This window comes from Canis lupus, chromosome 35, assembly GCF_003254725.2.
Source record: "Canis lupus dingo isolate Sandy chromosome 35, ASM325472v2, whole genome shotgun sequence".
In the NCBI taxonomy this organism is placed as follows: domain Eukaryota; kingdom Metazoa; phylum Chordata; class Mammalia; order Carnivora; family Canidae; genus Canis; species Canis lupus.
The window spans coordinates 16,051,470-16,070,796 of NC_064277.1; the positions used below are offsets into that span (position 1 = coordinate 16,051,470).

The 19,327-nt window shown below is 39.7% G+C and overlaps 1 long non-coding RNA gene across 3 annotated transcripts in view; it reads left to right on the forward strand.

Moving 5' to 3' along the window:
- Positions 1-19,327, forward strand: part of LOC112657803 (uncharacterized) — a 45,257-nt gene that overhangs the window by 13,242 nt on the left and 12,688 nt on the right. For all 3 annotated transcript variants that reach the window (XR_003135318.3, XR_003135311.3, XR_004812181.2), the window contains exon 3: positions 7,672-7,878. This is a non-coding gene — a long non-coding RNA (uncharacterized LOC112657803). The remainder of the gene's footprint in view (positions 1-7,671; positions 7,879-19,327) is intronic.

Sequence of the window (19,327 nt, forward strand, 5' to 3'; positions counted from 1 at the left end):
GATAGACATGCAGGACGCCTGGGTGGCTCAGTGGTTGAGCATCTGCCTTTGGCTCAGGTCATAATGGCTCAGGTCATGATCCCAGGTCCTGGGATTGAGTCCCACATCAGGCTCTCCATGGGAGACCTGCTTCTCCCTCTGCCTATGTCTCTGCCTTTTTCTCTGTGTCTCTCATGAATAAATAAATAAAATCTAAAAAAAAAATTAATTAAAATAAAGTGAGAGACACGTGAGTCTTTCTTTCACTTGAACACTTAGAGGCCACTGTAAAATTATTAATTGGCCTCATTTCAATATTGTTGTATCTCAGAGACTAAGGAGGGTCCAGGAGAGGGAGACAGGAGAATGGCCAATGAAGCAGTCAGAATATACACACAACCTTTATTAAGCTTGCCATCTTCTATAGGTGGTTCATGGTGCCCCCAAACAATTACAATAGTTAACAGCGAGGATCACTGATCACAGATGACCATAATAGATATAATAATAATGAAAGAGTTTGAAATATTATGATATTGCCCAAATGGGACACAGAGACACACAATGAGCAAATCCTGTTGGAAAAATGGCATGAAAAGTCTTGCTTGGGACGTCTGGATGGCTTCAGCGGTTGGGTGCCTGCCTTAGCTCACTTTGTGATCCCGGGATCTATAATCTAGTCCCATACCAGGCTCCCTGAGAGGAATCTGCTTCTCCCTCTGCCTATAGCTCTGCCCCCCTCTCTCTCTCTCAGTCTGTGTCTCTCATGAATAAATAAATAGATCTTTAAAAAAAAAAAGACTTGCTTGATGTAGTGTTGTCACAAACCTTTAATTTGTAAAAGATTTTAAAAATACACTGTTTAATAACAGGAGATATGCCTATAGTGATGAATTCTTTTATAAACTGAAAAATACTTCTGAAATGTAAATATTAGCTTCATAAGTTCTCTTTTAGACTGGATTTGTGTGTGCTTGGTTCTCCGAAAGTAAGCCATACCTATGCATATTTTGTAGGTGAAAAATTCTGGCACTGACTTATGCATCTCAAACTCCATGTACATTTTATATACTGCCCTCCTTTTCCTTTGGCTTTACTTTTATCACTTACTTCACCTGTTTTACTTTTCTTCTTATCCTGTAAGTCTTTAGGTAAGGTGCCTTAAATCCTTTCTGTGTCTAGATGAGATATTAATAAATAAAATATAACCATATATTTTCCTTCTCCTTATGATATAACATTTTCTTTTTCTAAAGATTTTATTTGTTTGTTTGAGAAAGGGAGAGCACGAGGGAAGGAAGGGGCAGAGGAAGAGAGAAAAGCAGACTCCCCACTGAGCAGGGAATCCAATGTGGGACTCTAACCCAGAACCCTGAGATCATGACCTGAGAGGAAGGCAGATGCTTAACTAACTGAGCCACCCAGGGCACCCGATACAGCATATTCTTATGCTGATATGCCAGACCTGATTCAGAGGCAGAGAGAGCTCTACTTGATTCAATAGTACTATTAAAAACAGCCACTAACTGGGCACTGGCAAAGGCCCGTTTGGTTTATTGCTTATTAACAGTCGCTTTCTATTAAAGCCCAGTGCCTTTTGTGGCCAGTAAAAGCAGGCCATGCATTTTTACTCTTGAAGAAATGATTAACTTGTTATGTTGGAAGAGGGTTTCCCATATAGCTTTGCATATGAATCAGAAAAAAAAAAAAAATCCAGCTAGCTGCCAGCTAGCCTCCCTGAACAGCAGAGGCCGAGAAAACAACATTTTCAAACCTTTTATGTATCAACAGAATAAAATATTTTGAAGACACAAAAGTCACATATGGCTATCCCAGAATATCACAATCCATGAATATGGGTGTTATTGTTTTTTGTTCTGCGAGAAAGCTTCACACGCTCTTTCCCAGATATGCCCAGTATAGCTTGATTCATAATAGATTCATAATAGATGCTGAAAGATAAATACACAAACTGACTGTAAAGTAGTTACCCGTGTTTTATTTGCTGTTGACAAAGCTAGCAGCATTTTCTTTGCCTTGGAGTGGGAATAGGGAGATTTAACTATTAGTCTGAAAAGCAAATGAGACAAGTCTTTGAAACTGAATGGAGCTGTGTGACAAGGTATCTTCACTATTCTTTACCTCAGCGAGTCCTCCGGGAAGCACTTTTAAAATAATAATAATAATCTCTCCCCACTGGAATATGAATGAAAAAATCCTTTAGTATGCTTTGAAGGAAGGTAGGATAAAACACAGATAGCTATTGTAAAGACAATGTTATATATATATTTTTGCTTTTGTAATACAGAAAACCCAAGGAATCAAAAAAACCGGAGTTCTGGTTGCCACCTGTTGACTAGCTGGGTGATCCTGGACTTTAGTTTGTTTATCTGGCTCATTCCATCCATCACTATTTAGTAGGATGTTCAAGCACCATTTTGGATAGAGGATTCATAAGACATAGACCCAGTTCTCTTGGAACTTGTAGTCACTAGACTATAAGAGAGAAAGTGAGAAGATATTTACAAAGTCAGAATGTAGAGTTGTAAACCCAAGTACAATTGGAGTTTGGAAGTTTGAACAAAGCCAACTTGTAAGGGCTTTCTGAGCTCTGTGATGCTCCAACAATGTTTTCTTGACTAGGAAGAAAATTTCACTCTTTCTGAACAGGATATGTCTTAAGAAATGATTGACTAATGAACAGATGAATCAATCAGGAATGGATCATGACACTTACAAATGTCGTGATAGAAATGGGTTAATAAGAACTAAACCTGGGCCTCTATGTAGGGCCAGGGAGTGGGGCTGGAAATTGAAGCTCACCATCAAGGCCAGTAATTGGGGGCAGGGAATCAAAAAAGGTAGCAAAGCGTCCCGGTTATTGGCCAACTCTGTGAAAAATTCAAGGCAGGAGACACAAATAAGCAGGACAGAGCATACAGAGGAGCCTTTGAGCTGGTTCTTGCCTCTGAATTCTTCCTCTGCCCATAACATGTCACTCCAACCCTCCCACTACCTCTCACTTCAGAACCTACCCTATCAGGGCACCTGGTGGCTCAGTGGTTGAGCATCTGCCTTTGGCTCAGGGCGTGATCCTGGGGTCCTGGGATTGAGTCCCACATCGGGCTCCCAGCATGGAACCTGCTTCTCCCTCTTCTTGTGTCTCTCCCTCTCTCTCTCTCTCTCTCTCTCTCTGTGTCTCTCATAAATAAATAAATAAAATCTTAAAAAAAAAAAAAAAAGGAACCTGCCCTATCTTTACTTCCCAAGAGCAATCATTGCTTGGATGGAGTCTTAGATTTTCTGACAAACAGCCTAGTGTTTAACATCACATGGCATTTGCTTTCACTTGCATTTTGCATTTTTTATCTCTCTCTTTTTTAAAGATTTTATTTATTTATTCATGAGAGACACACACAGAGAGAGACAGAGACATAGGCAGAGGGAGAAGCAGGATCCATGCAGGGAGCCTGATGTGGGACTTAATCCCAGGTCTCTAGGATCACACCCTGGGCTGAAGGAAGGCACTAAACCACTGAGCCACCTGGGCTGCCCCGTATTTGTTTCTCTTTTAAACCAGGCTTTTCCATTTGTTTCTCTTTTAAACCAGGCTTTTCCTCTGACCCTTGCTCCTGACTTCCTGTTGTAGTAAACTGTCTAGTATTCTACTTGTCCCAGGACTGTGACTCTTTGCTTCTTCCTTCCCCAGGGGCTGTAGCCATGGTCATGAATCCCCTCTCAGAAACTGTAAGCCTTCTTTTTTCTGATGATCCTTTTCTATGTCTATTTCTTTTACATGTGGTAGATTAGAGTTCTCTGGAAAAATAGAACCAGTTTGTTCACACACACACACACACACACACACACACACACACACTCCGGGGAGTAGAGATTGAGAGAGATTATAGGAATTGACAAACTGGAGAACAAGGAAAGCTGGCGGTGTAATTCAGTCCAAGTCCAAAGACCTAACAACCAGGAGAGCCAACATCTGAAGGCAGAAGAAAATGGATGTCCCAGCTCAGGTGGAGAGAGAAAATTTGCAACCCCCCCCTTTTTTTAGAGATTTTATTTATTTATTTTGAGAAAGAGAGAGAGCATGGGGTGAAAGGCAGAGGGAAAGAGAAAGAAAGACTCTCAAGCAGGCTCCCTGCTGAGCATGGAGTCCAATGCAGGTCTTAATCACGCAATCCTCAGATGATGACCTGAGCTGAAATGAAGACTCAGATGCTTAACCAACTGAGCCACCCAGGTATTCCTAAATTTGCCCCTCTTTCACCTTTTTGTTTTATTTGAGGCCTCAGTGGATTGGATGATGCCCATCCCCATGGATGAAAGTGATGCTCGTTACTCAATCTACCAGTTCAAACACTAGCATCTTCTAGAAACACTCTCACAGACAAACACAGAACTAATATACTGCCAGCTATCTGGACAACCCTTAGCCCATCCAAGTTGACAATAAATTAACCATCACACATGGTAAGAAGAAGTTTATTAAGGGGCTTCAGGTACATTTCCCTGCCCCTAATAGAGAGAGATACATAGGAAGAGATACCCTTCCCTTCCTTCAATCTTGTAGAGCACTGACAAGAGGCCTAGTACTATTATAACCATTTCACTGACTGCTTAAGAATAAAGAACAGGGAGCAGAGCCATAGGATCTCAAGGAAACAGCCTAAGAGCTGCAACATGTCATATGTAAGACCTGACTTACCTCTAAACTTCCAATTAAGTGAGCCAATAAAATTCTTTATTAAGCCAGTTAACTTGGATTTTCTGTCGCTTGCAGCCAAAAGCATTTTATCTAATATAGTGCTCTAAGTGGGGGCCATTTAATCATTTGCAAGCTAGTCTACAAATCACATCTGATCCTATATGATTCTAAAAGCAGAACTAAGTTATTAAAAGAGAGTCAATTTTAAACTATTGAGCCTGCTTCAGTTTTGAGGCTGTGGCATAGAGCAGTGGACCAGATGTGGCTGCTAGCCATGGCTCTGCCACTCACTACCTGTATATCCATGGACAATCCATCTGGTTCTTCTGCTTCTCTTTTGTTGAAGGCGGGGGATGGGGGTTGAGTTACATCCTCTGTAGATTCTCTCCAACTCTCCAATTTCTTTTAAAAATGCATCAAATGCAACAGTACTGGTAAAAGAACTTCTGTTTCAGGCATTTTCTTGGGCACCAGGAATAGAACATTGACACATGGTTCCTGAGGCTATGGAGCTTGAAGTCTGTGGTGGTTCTACTCTGCCAAGGGCAACTAACCTGACAGATGGTTAAGAGAATTCGGACTGAGCTAGAGGATGTTCTTGATGTTTCTGTGTGAAGTAGACTAAGACCATCAGGACTGTTTTGGTCTGAACAGATGAAGTTAGGGAGAAATAAGATTTACATGAGGAAAGTAAACGCAGACCAATTGCTCATCTTTTTTTTTTTTTTTTCCTAAAAACAATTCTTGAAGCTCAAAATAGGAAAACTCAGGACAATTAAACAGAAAAGAAATTTAACTTTCTCCTGTAGCTGAGAATCTGAGGGCTAGGGCACTTTGGAGAGCCTTGTATTTTGCTCCAGCTTAAAATCAGGGTTTCTGGATTTTTGGTTATGGGTTTTCTGGGGGTGAAATACTTAACCTTTTTGTACCTTCTCTGCATAAGATAGAGAATGACTAGACTATGGTCACTAATCACCCACCCCACTATCCTTGAAGGGTACAGCATGGTGGGAGGTCTCTGAGAATGTCCCTAGCCAGTTCCTAGCAGGGCTCCAAGGATCTGTGGGGACCCTACATCTCTGCCTACAGCAGAGGATTCTCTACAGCATTCCCTAGACATAATGGCTCTGCCTAGGGAAACTCCACAGGGCAGCTTCTAGATGGAATGCCTTTCTTTCTTGAGTTCTTAACAGTTCTTGCTGCAATTTACCACTCCAGAGGTTGCCTGTGGACAAAGCCAAGTGTGGTAGAAAGAACACAAACCTTGGATTAAGCAGACTGTAGTTTGAATTCCAGATCAATTACTTACACATTATGTGAACTTGAGCAAGTTATCTCACCTCTTTGAACCTCAATTTCTACACCTGTAAATTGGGAATAATATCTTATACTGTTGCTAGTACTACCCTAACAGCATATGCAAGATATTGGTCACATGCCTGGCAAAGATGTTCAAGGTATACTGCCTCACTTCTCCTTCCCGGGATCCCTCATTAGCTGGTCAACCAGAAACTATTGACCATCATTGGGGATCAGGAAAGAAAGCTAATAACAAGATTCCCCAGTGGCTACCTTAGCAGCTATTCTGGGATTGTCTGTCTTTTTAAAGAAATGGATCTTCTGAGGAAACCATTAAAGCATCCTGAAAGCTGCAGCTGGAAAGCAAACATGGGTGACATATCATGGTGTTCTATTCTTTGTGTCCTCTTCTTTTTTCTTTTTCTTTTTTTTTTTTTCTGATTCCAATGTATTAACTCTTTCAAGTCTTCTTTATAGGGCCTTGCTCCCAGAAGACAGTTGAATGTGCCTATAGATCACCTCTCAGGGACAGCCATTTTTCCCAAGACAGGTATAAACTCATATCACTTGCATGGTGGCTGATCTTGGTTTAGGTTACATTTGCATAGGAAATGCTACAAATATGGTAACAGCTTCTTTTAAAAAATATTTTATTTATTTATTTGACAGAGAAAGAGAGAGAGAGCACGCACAAGCAGGAGGAATGTCAGGCAGAGGGAGAGGGAGAAGCAGACTCCCTGCTGAGCAGGGAGCCCAACTTGGGGCTCAATCCCAGGACCTTAGAATCATGACCGGAGTTGAAGGCAGATGTTTAACCAACTGAGACACCAGGTGCCCCAGTAACAGTTTCATTCAAGAGAAAATACAGGGAAAACTATGATTTTAAAAGATTTAGCTGGATTCACTGAAGACGAAATTTAATAGGTTACTAAAATAATGTTTTGAGAAATATCTTTAACCTTGGAAGTTACAAATACAGCAGTAACTTCTCACCATTTCCTCAGAATGTTATCTCTGTGATATCATTATAACTCTGTGATGATATAGCAAAACTCCTGGTTTCCTGCACTGATTTTTATTCTAGCATTCATCAAAGTTATACTACAAAATAGTGTGGTTAGAATTTCCACCTTCTGCTATGAAGACATAAAGATGGATTAAAAATGGAAACTATTGTTAAGAAATTTCAAGGCAAATGATTTTAAAACATTGGGGTTCCATGGCATTACAGGGTGGTTCAGTCAGTTAAGCATCTGCCTTCAGCTCAGGTTGTAATCTCAGGGTCCTGGGATTGGCTCCCTGCACAATGGGGAGTCAGCTTCTCCCTCTCCCTCTGCTCCTCCTCACAGCCCCTCCACCCCACTCATGCTCTCTCTTTCTCAAATAAATAAATAAAATCTTTTTAAATCCCTCCCAAAACCAAAAAACCCCATTGGGGTTCCATCAGGTGTTTTGGAGACCATACCAATGGATAAAAAATTAGATCAGTAATTGTCTTCTTTAACTTGGTAACAGTCTATAAGCTGTAGGAACTTCAGTCTTTCCATATATAAAGTGAAAACAAAGTAGAGAGCTATTGAGTGATAGTTCTTAGGATACAATTCATGTAATACTACTGAGAAATAAAAAAAATCTTTGCTGTTATTTAATAACAGAGGTGTGTATTTCTTGGGCAGGAATATCATCTTCAGCACCTGTCACCATATGGGACATAGAGGAAGCTCTCCCTCCTGTTTCCAAGAAAAGAAAAATTATTGAACTCAGGCTGAGTGTCAACAGGTTGGCAGGTCTTCAATAAAAATATTGGAAGAAAAATCAACGCAAAAGAAATATGGAAATCATAAAATATTTTTCTATAGCATGGAGTCCTACTGCACCATAAGGTTTGTGTTTCAATAATGCATTGACAAGACAGGAAAAATATTTATTGGATAACATTTTTTTTGCAGTGAAAATGACAATTTGCTAGAGCAACAGAAAAACAAAATCACATTTTAGTTGGAAAAAATATATCCGAAGCTACAATTATCCTCTGGTCTGTAACACCCAGAAATTTCAGGTGAGGTAAGAATAACTAGTCACATCCCATTCTGGAGTCCTGACAAAAAGAAGAAAATGAATTAGGCAGTAGAATAAAGGAAATGAATGAGGTCCACAAAAGACTGAAGCCCAGTGAGCTAGGAGCTGTCTTGAGCAACCTCTGCCAACCTTTCAGTGCTCCATGCTCATGTCATAACTATCTACACATGGATCATAAGGAAATAAGTAATACCACAGCTGTAAATGTATGCTTAGCCACCAGTGGCCATAAAGAGTGGCATAAGGGTAAATTCTTTCTGCTTCGATCTCCAGCATCCTCCCTAACAGATTTCTAGAAATGCTCAACTGAGATTGTGTTAAAATATGGGTGATTGAGAATCTGCTCTTCCACAGTCTCATTGAAACTTAAAGGTAGCTCAACACCCCACACGTACTTGTCTGGAATTTACAAGGATGAATGTCCCAGGAATAGGTTTCTAAAATAGGGGTATACAGGGGCAACTGGGTGGTGCAGTGGGTTGAGAGTCAGAGTTTAAGTTTTAGCTCAGGTCATGAACTCAGGGTCACAAGACTGAGCCCTGCTTGTGGCTCTGTGCTCAGTGAGGAGTCTACTTGAGATTCCTTCTCCCTCCTCCCTCCTCCTAACCCTCCCTCCCTCTATCTCTCTCTCTCTCAAATAAATAAATAAATCTTCAGAAAAACAAAATAAAATAAAATGGGGGTATCTTCAGGGAGTAATGATGGGCTTAGGAGATATTAGCATCTGAAGGCATAAGATAAACTTCATGGCATTTGTCTTGCCAATTTTACTCAAAGATTTGATTGACAGAATATTTTAATTTTAATACAAACATAGAAGGGAGTGTGTGTGTGTATGTGTGTGTATGTGTGCATGTGTGATAAAAAGTCTTGTAGCAATTTTGAAGATAAAACAAGAAACTAAAATTTTTTCAAGCTTGTCTGTGCCTACTTCAAGCTCTGACCTCAGACCTTAAGATGTATTCTTTCATCTTTCTTTGCCATTAGGGGATCATTCGTAGAAATATTTTAAAAACCACTTCCCAGGGACACCTGGGTGGCTCAGCGGTTGAGTGTCTGCATTTGGCCCAGGGCATAATCCCAGAGTCTTGGAATTGAGTCCCCCATCGGGCTCCCTGTATGGAGCCTGCTTCTCCCTCTGCCTGTGTCTCTGCCTCTCTGTTTCTCTCTTTCTCTCTCTCTCTCTCTTCCTGTCTCTGTCTGTCTCTCTCTCTTTGTGAATAAATAAATAAAATCTTTAAAAAAAAACCCTTCCCAAAAGAATATAATTCCCTTTTCACCACCATGTCAGCCCCTGTTATACCCTCAAACACTTGACCCTCCCCAATATTAATAAATGGAAAGTTGTTGCTGAGTTGTTTGAGAGCTGCAAGGTGAAAATGAGTTTTCCAAGGTGGATGGTGGTGAAGAGGGGAGGGAGAGGGAGGGATGTGAAATAATGGAGGGAAGTGTGCCCTCTGAGCAGTGAGAATAAAAACTGACCTCCTCACATAATTACAGTGAATAAAATTCTATCTCCACTTCTCCGGGAAGAACTTTTGAGGTAGTTGGACAGCATTTTCCAATTCTGGGGAATTAAATTAGCTCCTCAAGTTTAAAACTTCATAGAAATCACTGCAGCGAGTAGAAGATGGAAGGGTGCAATGGGGAGACTTTTGTTCCCTTGATTTATCTGTTCTTTGTTTTGGTTTCTAACTGGGTCATTGTACTGGCAGGGGGCCCTCAGCTTCAAACTGAGTCTTTTCACTGTTTCCAGTCATCTTCATTGAAGGGGAAACCTTCCTCTTTAATGAAGGCTCCCAACAACCTGTTATCTCGAAGAAATCTTACTTAGAAATGGGTCATCCTTAGAAAGAATCTGAAGGAGGGGTGGGTGGGAGGAGGGAAAGTCTTCGTGAAAGGAGGTCAGATCACACTGGTAAAACTAGCAGTGTGTATGGAGATGAGTTGTCTCTCGGAATCTTTCTTTGCTCCCTAACACAACTCCCATCACGTGAGTCCCAGTAAATGTCATGGGGAGAACTGTGAGGCCACCATTTCTTCAATCTGTTTATGCCAGAAACACTTATTGAGCACCTACACATGCTGACACGCATGCTGAAGATAAACAGATGAATGGAATATTTTTTCAAAAAAGCTCACTGTCTAGAGGGTAGCCAACACATAAACAGATTGTTATAAGGGGATAATAGGGTGGTAAAAGAGGCAGACTCATGCTTACTACGGGAGCTCCAAAAATGGTCACCCACCTGAGGTGGTAGTGATCATGGTGAATGTTTGAGATGATGACTTCTTTATCTCACTTAATTCCATTCTTTCCCCATTCATTACACTGTAGTCATACTGGCTTCTTTTTTTGTTCCTTGGACATGCTATGCTCTTTCTCTGCTCAGAGCCTTTACTCTTGCTGTTCCCCCCTACCAGGAGTGCTCCTGCTCTTGTCTTGGCTATCTTCTTCTCATTCTCTATTCACATCTAACACTAGCTCCTTGGACAGAGGATTCCTGGGCACCATAGCTAAAATGTTCTGCATTTGCTCAGATTTGTTAGACTATGGACACAAACTCCAAAGCATAGAGTAGCTGAAGTACAATGAAGTTTGTCACTTCTGCAATAGTCCAAGGTGGCCGTTCCTAGTTGGCAAGTGGCTCTCTTGATGCAAGGATTCAAACAAAGTTCCACCTTGTGGCCGTGCCATCTCCTTGGGCCTCACTGTTGCTTACAGATGGGCAGATTGGAGGGGACATAGCCGTGTCTTAAAAACTTTGACCCAGGAATTAACCACGTCACTTCCACTCATATCCCATTGGCCAGAATTGCCTTACCTGGATACAGAAAGAGGCTGGGAAAGGTGGTCTAGTTTTGTGCCTAGTAAGAAGAGGAAAGAGACATGTGAAGCCCTGCTAGTGCATTTGTATGAACACTACCACACCTCCCCCTCCACATTAACCTACCTCCCATCATCCCACCATTCCCTTTGTAGCACTTACTACAGACATGCCATCATCTTGTTTATTGATTTCCTTTCTTGTTACATTGGTTCCCTCCATTAGAATGTATTTCATGAAAGTAAGAATTTTGCCTGTTTAGCTTAACCCTGGATCACTCCTAACATAGATTTGATGCCTAGTAGATAGTGAGTGAAAAACTATTAGCTGAATTAACAATGGGCTGAGTCTGGGGAGATAAGTAGGAGAGGAAAGTAGGGGAGCTTGGGAGTGTGTATGAGGGAGAAGGAAAGAAGGGCCTTGCAGACAGAGGGGATAGTTTTAGCAATATCACAGAGGCAGGAAATAACACAATGTGTGCACACGATTACCTGCATTGGATAATAATACCTGAGTCAAGGAGTGGTTGTTGACAGTGCTAGAGATGTAGGGAGGAGGCCACCTTCTGCTCCTCTCCTTCTTTAAGGGCCTTTGATACTTGACTTTAGTTCTATAATTCCATATGTCACAAGCCTCAAGAGGTTCCTCCTTTCTGTAATAAGCTCCAAAGTTTGCCTTCTGTTATTGACTTTCTATTTTCATTTCTTGTTTCATTCCATTGTGGTGGAAGTAGATACTTTATGCTTTTTGTCAGTCTTTTAACATTTATTAAGACTAGTTTTATGGCCTCAGATATGGCCTATACTGTAGAATGTTGCATGGGCACTTGAGAAAAATGTGTATTCTCCTGTTTGGGGATAAAGTGTTCTATAAATGTCTGTTAACTTGAATTATTTATACTATTATTGATGTCCATGATCTCTTCATTGACCTCCTGCTTGGTTGTTCTATTCATTATTGAAAGTAAGGTATTGAAGTTTTCAATACTGTAGAATTGTGTGTTCCTCCCTTCAATTCAGTCAATGTTTGCTTTATATATTTGGGGGCTGGGATGTACTGATATGTTTATAATTGTTATATCTTCTTGAGGGATTGACCTTTTTAACCAACATATAATATCTTTTTTTGGCTTTTGTAATATTTTTTTTCCAAAGAAATTAAAGCCCATTTTGGCTCATATTAGTACCTCAGGTTTCTTTTGGTTACTATTTTCAGTGATTATCTTTTTTAAAAAATATTTTATTTTATTTGTTCATGAGAGACACAGAAAGAGAAGCACAGACACAGGCAGAGGGGGAAGCAGGCTCCCTGTAGGGAGCCCGATGTGGGACTCAATCCCAGAACCCTGGGGTCATGCCCTGAGCTGAAGGAAGGCACTCAACCATTGAGCCACCCAGGCATCCCAGGGACTATCTTTTTCTATCCTTCTTTTTCAATCTACTTGTGTCTTTATTAAAAAAAAAAATTATTTTAGAGAGAGTGCATGCACAAGTGGGTGGAGGGCAAAGAGAGAGAATCTCCAAGAAGACTCCTTGCTGAGTGTAGAGCCTGACTTAAGGCTTGATCTCACTACCTATGGAGATCATGACCTGAGCTGAAGCCAAAAGTTGGATGCTTAATCCACTGAGCCACCCAGGTGCCCCTATTTGTATCTTGAAATTTAAATTGTGTTTCCTATAGATTGCATAACATTGTATCTTGTATTTTCATCCAGTCTGACAATCTCTGCCTTTGGATTACAATATTTAATTCATTCACATTGAATATTATCATCTGTCCTTTTACTATTTATTTACTATGTTTCTTATATCTTGTCCCTTTTTGTTCCTCTCTTTCTTCTTTCCTGCTTTCTCTTGTATTAAGTGATTATTTTCTAATGTATCATTTAATTCTTGTAATGATTTTTTTCACTAAAGTTTTTGAGTTATTTCCTTGTGATTGCTCTAGGATAACTAACTATATGCATTTTACCTTATCAGAATCAGTTTCATATTTATAATAAATCCCAATGAGATGTACAAATATTACTCCTATATAGCTTTTTTACCTTTCCCTCTTTTTTTAAATTTTTTTTTACCTTTCCCTCTTTTGTGGTATTATTGTTATATATGTTACATACATAAGTGTTACAAACCAAAAGAATACATTGTTATAATGATTACTTTTTATAATTTGATATCTTTTAAAAAAGAGAATAAAGGAGAGCAAATTATATAGTTATAGCTTTAAAAATATTAGCCTTCTTATTTATTACTTCTGATTATCTTCATTTGTTCTTGTGAATTCAAATTACCATCTGGACTCACTTCCTTAGTTCAATACAGCTTTGTTTCCACCCACTTCCTTTGTGATTTTATTGGCAAAGATATTACATTTGTATGTGTTATAGGGCCAACACTACATTATATACATGTTATGTATAAACCAAAAAATTGCTGTTAAAATCAGTGCAAAAAAGAAAGAAGACATTTGAAGACATTGGAAAGGTGAAGACTGTCTTCTATAATTACATAATGATATTTACTGGTGCTCTTTGTTTATTTATGTGGATTCAAATTACCATCTGGGGTTACTTGCTTTCAGCCTGAAGAATTGGTTTCAGTATTTTTACTTTTATTTTAGTATTAATGAAATACTCAGTTTCCCTTCATATTCTTCTGTCAAAAATTTCTTCTTTTGTTTATCTGGGAACTTCTTTTTTTGCACATTCAGTTTTGAAAGATAGCTTTGCTAGATATTGGAGTCTTGGTTGACATTTTTTTTTTCTTTGAGCACTTTGTAAGTATTATTTCATTAAATTTAACCTCTGTTGTTTCTGGTGAGAAGTTCATTATAAGTCTTGTTGAGGTTCCCTTGCAAGTGACAAGACATTTTTCTCTTGCTGCTTTCAAGATTCTGTCATTGGTCTCAGATTTTCAGCGTTTTTACTAATATAATGTGTTTGTCTGTGAATGTTTTCCCATTTAGCCTACTTGGAATTCATTGAACTTCCTGGATGATAGATTAATGTTTTTCAATAAATTTGGTGAGTGTGGGCCATTATGTCTCCATATATTCTTTCCTCTCCTTGTTCTTCTATCATCCTCTAGTACTCCTATTGCATGTATGTTGGTGCACTTCATGGTGTCCCATGTTTCTCAGAGGCTCTATTCCTTTTTCTTCATTTTTTCCTCTCTTTTCTTTGAATTGCGTACTCTCTATTGATCTACCTTCAAGTTAGCTAATTCTTTCTTCTGCAAGTCCAAATCTACTGTTGAGTCCCTCTAGTGAAATCTTCACTTTGGTCAATTGTACTTTTCAACTTCCATCATTTTTGCTTGGTTCCTTTTTGTAATTTCTATCTTTTTACTAATAGTCCCTATTTTGTGTGACACTCTCCCCAGACCTTCCTTCATCTTTTAAGATTTTATTTATTTATTGATGAGAGACAGAGAGAGAGAGAGAGAGAGAGAGAGAGAGAGGCAGAGACACAGGCAGAGGGAGAAGCAGGCTCCACACAGGGAGCCTGATGTGGGACTCGATCCTGGGACTTCAGGATCATGCCCTAGCTGAAGGCAGGCGCTAAACTGCTGAGCCATCCAGGGATCCCTCTTCCTTTATTTCTTTAACTATGGTTTCCTTTAGTTCTGTGAGCACATTTATTTATTTATTTATTTATTTATTTATTTTTTATTTATTTATGATAGTCACAGAGAGAGAGAGAGGCAGAGACACAGGCAGAGGGAGAAGCAGGCTCCATGCACCGGGAGCCTGATGTGGGATTCGATCCTGGGTCTCCAGGATCGCGCCCTGGGCCAAAGGCAGGCGCCAAACCGCTGCGCCACCCAGGGATCCCTCTGTGAGCACATTTATAATGGTTACTTTGAGGCCTTCGTTCAAACCAACATCTTGTTGCTGTCTTAAGCAGTTTCTGTTCCTGGATGTTTTTCCAATGCTTGGTGTATACTTTCCTATTTCTCAACAGGTCACATAGTCTTTTGTTAGAAACTGGACATTTTAGGCAATATTATGACAACTCTGGATATTGCACTCTTAATCTCCCAGGCTTGTTCTTTCTTACCTATTTGTTTAGCAACTACTAGATTATTTTGGTGAAGCCCATTTTCCTTTCTGTCCTCAATGTTAAACCTCTGATATTATTCTTCACAGGATGTAGTTTTGGGTAAGCTTATAGTCACTTTGAAATGACAGTAGTTTCAGCAGAGTGGCAGAGGTTTCTGTAACTGTCTCTTTGCACACCCAGGTTTTATTTAGTTAGTTTTAAATATTTTATTTCTTTATTCATGAGTGACACAGAGAGAGAGAGAGAGACAGAAACAGAGGCAGAGGGAGAATCAGGATTCCTACAGGGAGCCCAACGTGGGACTTGATTCTAGGATGCCAGAACCATGCCCAGAGCCAAAGGCAGACACTCAACCACTGAGACACCCAGGCATCCCCACACTCAGCTTTTAAACTCCACCAATTTCTAGGATTCTTTCCACAGTTCTGTTCAGCCAACCAACTGGTCTAGAGTTAACTTTCTATCTCTAAGGAAACTACCAATCCCCTCTCAACTATCTTTCACCACAAATCCATTGTTTTTGAGAGTGTCCTTAGGCTTCGATTTCTCCACACTATTGCAAATGAAGTCAGTTCCTTTAGGAAGTGATTTGGAGCTCTTTGCTTTGTGGTCTCATTCTCCATCTGGTTGGAATCTCTGGAGCTGGAAATTGGAGGAATGGTGTGCTTCATTTTGAGTGCACTTCATTCATTTTTGGAGTAGAGCACTTGGTGAAGGAGGCTGGGGACAGTAGCCTTAGGTCTTTTCAACTTGTCTTTTTTTTGGCATAGATCCATCATCTTATGAATTGTTCCTTACAAGGGATTCACTATACTCAGTTACACTCTACCCAAGTGGAGCCTGCATCCCAAAAATGCATGCTGGCTGGAAGAGAGGACCCCTCCTACCTCTTAGCTACTCTTACCTCTTAACTTACGTACAGCAACAAGTAGCTGGGGACAGAATGAGAGATGCTAGCATTGCCCTTTGAGTGGGAGCTGGAGAGAGAAGGATCCTTGTGTTCTTGACTGCATCTGTCTACAGCATGGTTTTCATCTAACTGAGCTGGGCAGAGGGACGAAGGGAATGGTGTTGGTTCAGATATCACTGTTCTTACTGAGTTTAGAAGATTTTCCTTTATAAATGTTTCTTGATTTGCCATACATCCTTAGAACCCAGCCCAGAGACTTTAAATGGTTCTTTTGTTTTTGTTTTGTGGTTTAAAATAACTTTGACCAGTTTACTTGGGAGCTCTTTGTGCTCTCATGCCAAAAACAGATTCCACCTTGTTTCTTTTTGTGTCCCTAGTCTCTAGCTCTGAATTCAGCATATAATATGTACTGTATGTTGAACAAATGGTTGGGTGGGTGGATGAGTGATGGTAACCAGGAAGTATGACAGTTAATTTTATATGTGAACCTGACTGGGCCATGGAGCACTCATATATTTGGTCAAATATTATCCTTTTTGTGTCTGTGTGTTTCTGGATGAGATTAACATTTGAGTCAGTCAACTGAGTAGAGCAGATTGCTCTACCTCATATGGGTGGGCTTCTTCTAATCAGTTGAAATCCTGACTAGAACTAAAAAATCTCACCTGCTATCAAGTAAAAGGGAATTTCCCTGCCTATCTATCTTTGAACTGGGACATTGTTTTTTCTTGCCTTCAAACTCAAACTGAAACATTGGCTCTTCCTGGGTCTTGAGCCTCCAGTCTTCAGACTGGAACATACAGCTTTGGCTATCCTGGTTTGCAGGCCTTCAGACTCAAACTGCTGATGATTGTTGGCTTCCTGGATCTCCAGCTTCCTGAATACAGATCTTAGGACTAGTTAGCCTCCATAATTGGATGAGCCAATTCTTTACAATAAATCTATCTATCTATCTATCTATCATCTATCTATCTATCTAATCTCCTATTCGTCTGTATCTCTGCAGAACCATGACTACATTAGGAAAGAAAATGCCAAGAACTAACATTTTTGACATATTTGGATATGCCAAGATTAACATTCTTGGCATTTATGGAATTTCATGACATAGTCTCTTTTGGTTATCATAGTACTAAAAGCAGCATCTTCACTATATGTATTATCTCCTTGGATCATTAAATTAAGATATCTAATTATATTTCTCTTTAAAAAAAAGACCCTCTTTCAAATCAATTACTCCTCAATCACTCAAATGAAATCAGTGATAATCATGTCCAAATCCACTATTGTTTATTTTGAGAGATACCTTCAATGCATTTGCAACTTAAAATAAATAGTGTAGACAAGTATTTATGGGAAACATACTAAGTTCTGTTTTTCAACCTGACTTCTTGAGAGTTAAACTGGTTTTGTTTTTAAAATAATCTTCCCCAAAGCTTTTGAGAAATCACAATAAAATGGCAGTTGAGAGAGTGGCATTTTTATATTATGTGCCTCAGTAAATGAAAGTCTCAGTTGAATAATTTCTAATCTGCATTAGCATGCGCCTCTCTCGCGCTTTTGTATTACATTCACACAGATCCTATTATCTGATCCTACAGAGATCTTGTTTAGAGTACACAAAACTTCCCTGGAGGGTTTTCCATTTAAAGCAAAAGAACCAGATCAACAGAGCTCTACTGCAATGCCCCAGAAAGATGCAAAGCCTACAATTGATTTCCATTGTGGGAAATTGTATGGCATTTTTCTGCTCACCAGCTTCAGTTCAAACTCGGCACTAGGCTAAGCCAAGAACTGAGAACTGGCTTCTGAGAACATCAGGGAAACAACAGCCTTTGCTCAACCGTCTATTTTTTGCCCAATTTTAACACTGAGGGGCTTAGGAAGAGAACTGACAACATTTTCAATGTGAAGCTTATTCAATGTTTCTGTGTTGCTACAATTAAGCATTTCAGAAGCATATGTGGTGCCTTTCAGTTCTGACCCAATCGTCCGCTCTGACAGGTCACAGACAAAAACCAGGGTAATGAAAATCTATCTTGATCACAGGATCCAGACACACCAGTCTGGTGTAGATCAGAAAAGAAAACAACCACCCAAATGCTGATTTAATTTCCTTTTCCTCAAATATTGAGTTCATATTGAAACTGAGCATACCAAGTGTGAATTTTGCTAAGAATAACCCTCTTAGTGTTATATGAAATCTGCAGAAGTTTCTCCAGGTAATTGTGAAGTCCTAACACATTATAGCCCGTGTTCATTTCTTTTTCTATGCATTCAGATCCTAGCTTGTATATTATCCTATCTATCTAAATTAAATGAAGGGGATAGTTGAGGACATTAGCTAGGTAATGTGGAAATTTAAGGCAAAATGACTTTCAAAGATCCAGAAAATGGATGGGAGAGTGATATAAATTATTCTAAGCACACAATCTCAACTTAGCTTGACCATCTCCTAGTTCTCTGTCTTCTTTTAGTGCTGTTACCATTAAAATTATCAATCATCTAGGTTGCAGAGTTTCATTCAAAATACAGTAAGCACAAGTGATTTTCTCTGGAGCTATGGGATGAAAAGGAATCTTGTTTTCTCAAGCACCATGGTATAATAATTTCCTCCCATTGCCCAGATCTGGCTCCCATTCAGTAACTTTCCTAAGGATAGAACCTTGGAGAAAGTATAATAATTGCATGGCCATTTTCAATTTCTGGCTAGCTTTTCTGCCCTGAAGCCTGAACATCAAATGGTCTTGTGCAAAGTAAAACATTCAAAGCACCCTGTGGTGGGTTGAATAACAGTCCCCAAAGATGTCCATTCGCTAAACTGTGAATATGTGACCTTCCATCACAAAAGGGTCTTTGCAGATGTAATTCTGTTAAAGATTTTAAAATGAGGAGATGATCTTGAATTAACCCAGTAGGTCTACTGCAATCCCAGGGCCTTTATAAGAGGTGGTATAAGGAGTTAGTGTCAGAGAAGGAGATATAATGATGAAAGATGAGGTAGGAATGAAGTGTGGCTGTGAGTTAAGGGTTTCTAACAGACTCTAGAAACTGGGATAGTCAAGGAAATAGATCCTCCCCTAGAGCCTCCAGAAGGAACACAGCCCTGCTGAGCCATTTCAGGCTTCTGATCTCCGGATAATTAATTTGTATTGTTTTAAGGCACCAAGCTTCTGATGATTTGTCCTGGCAGCAATAAGAAAGTAATAGACACTCCCTCCTGACTTTGGTCCTATAGAAAGAATCAACCTAATAAGCCATCACTCCTTGCTATCTTCGATCCCCTTGATTCTACAGAGCAGAGCTCTTAAACTGGGTTAGAAGTGGCAATAAGCCTTCTTAAATTCACAATATATTTACAATTTGGTGTCACATGCATTTTTCTGGGAAAGGAATCCATAAATTTCATCATTGACTTAGCAAAGTGATCCGTGGGCTCAAAGTTTCAAATT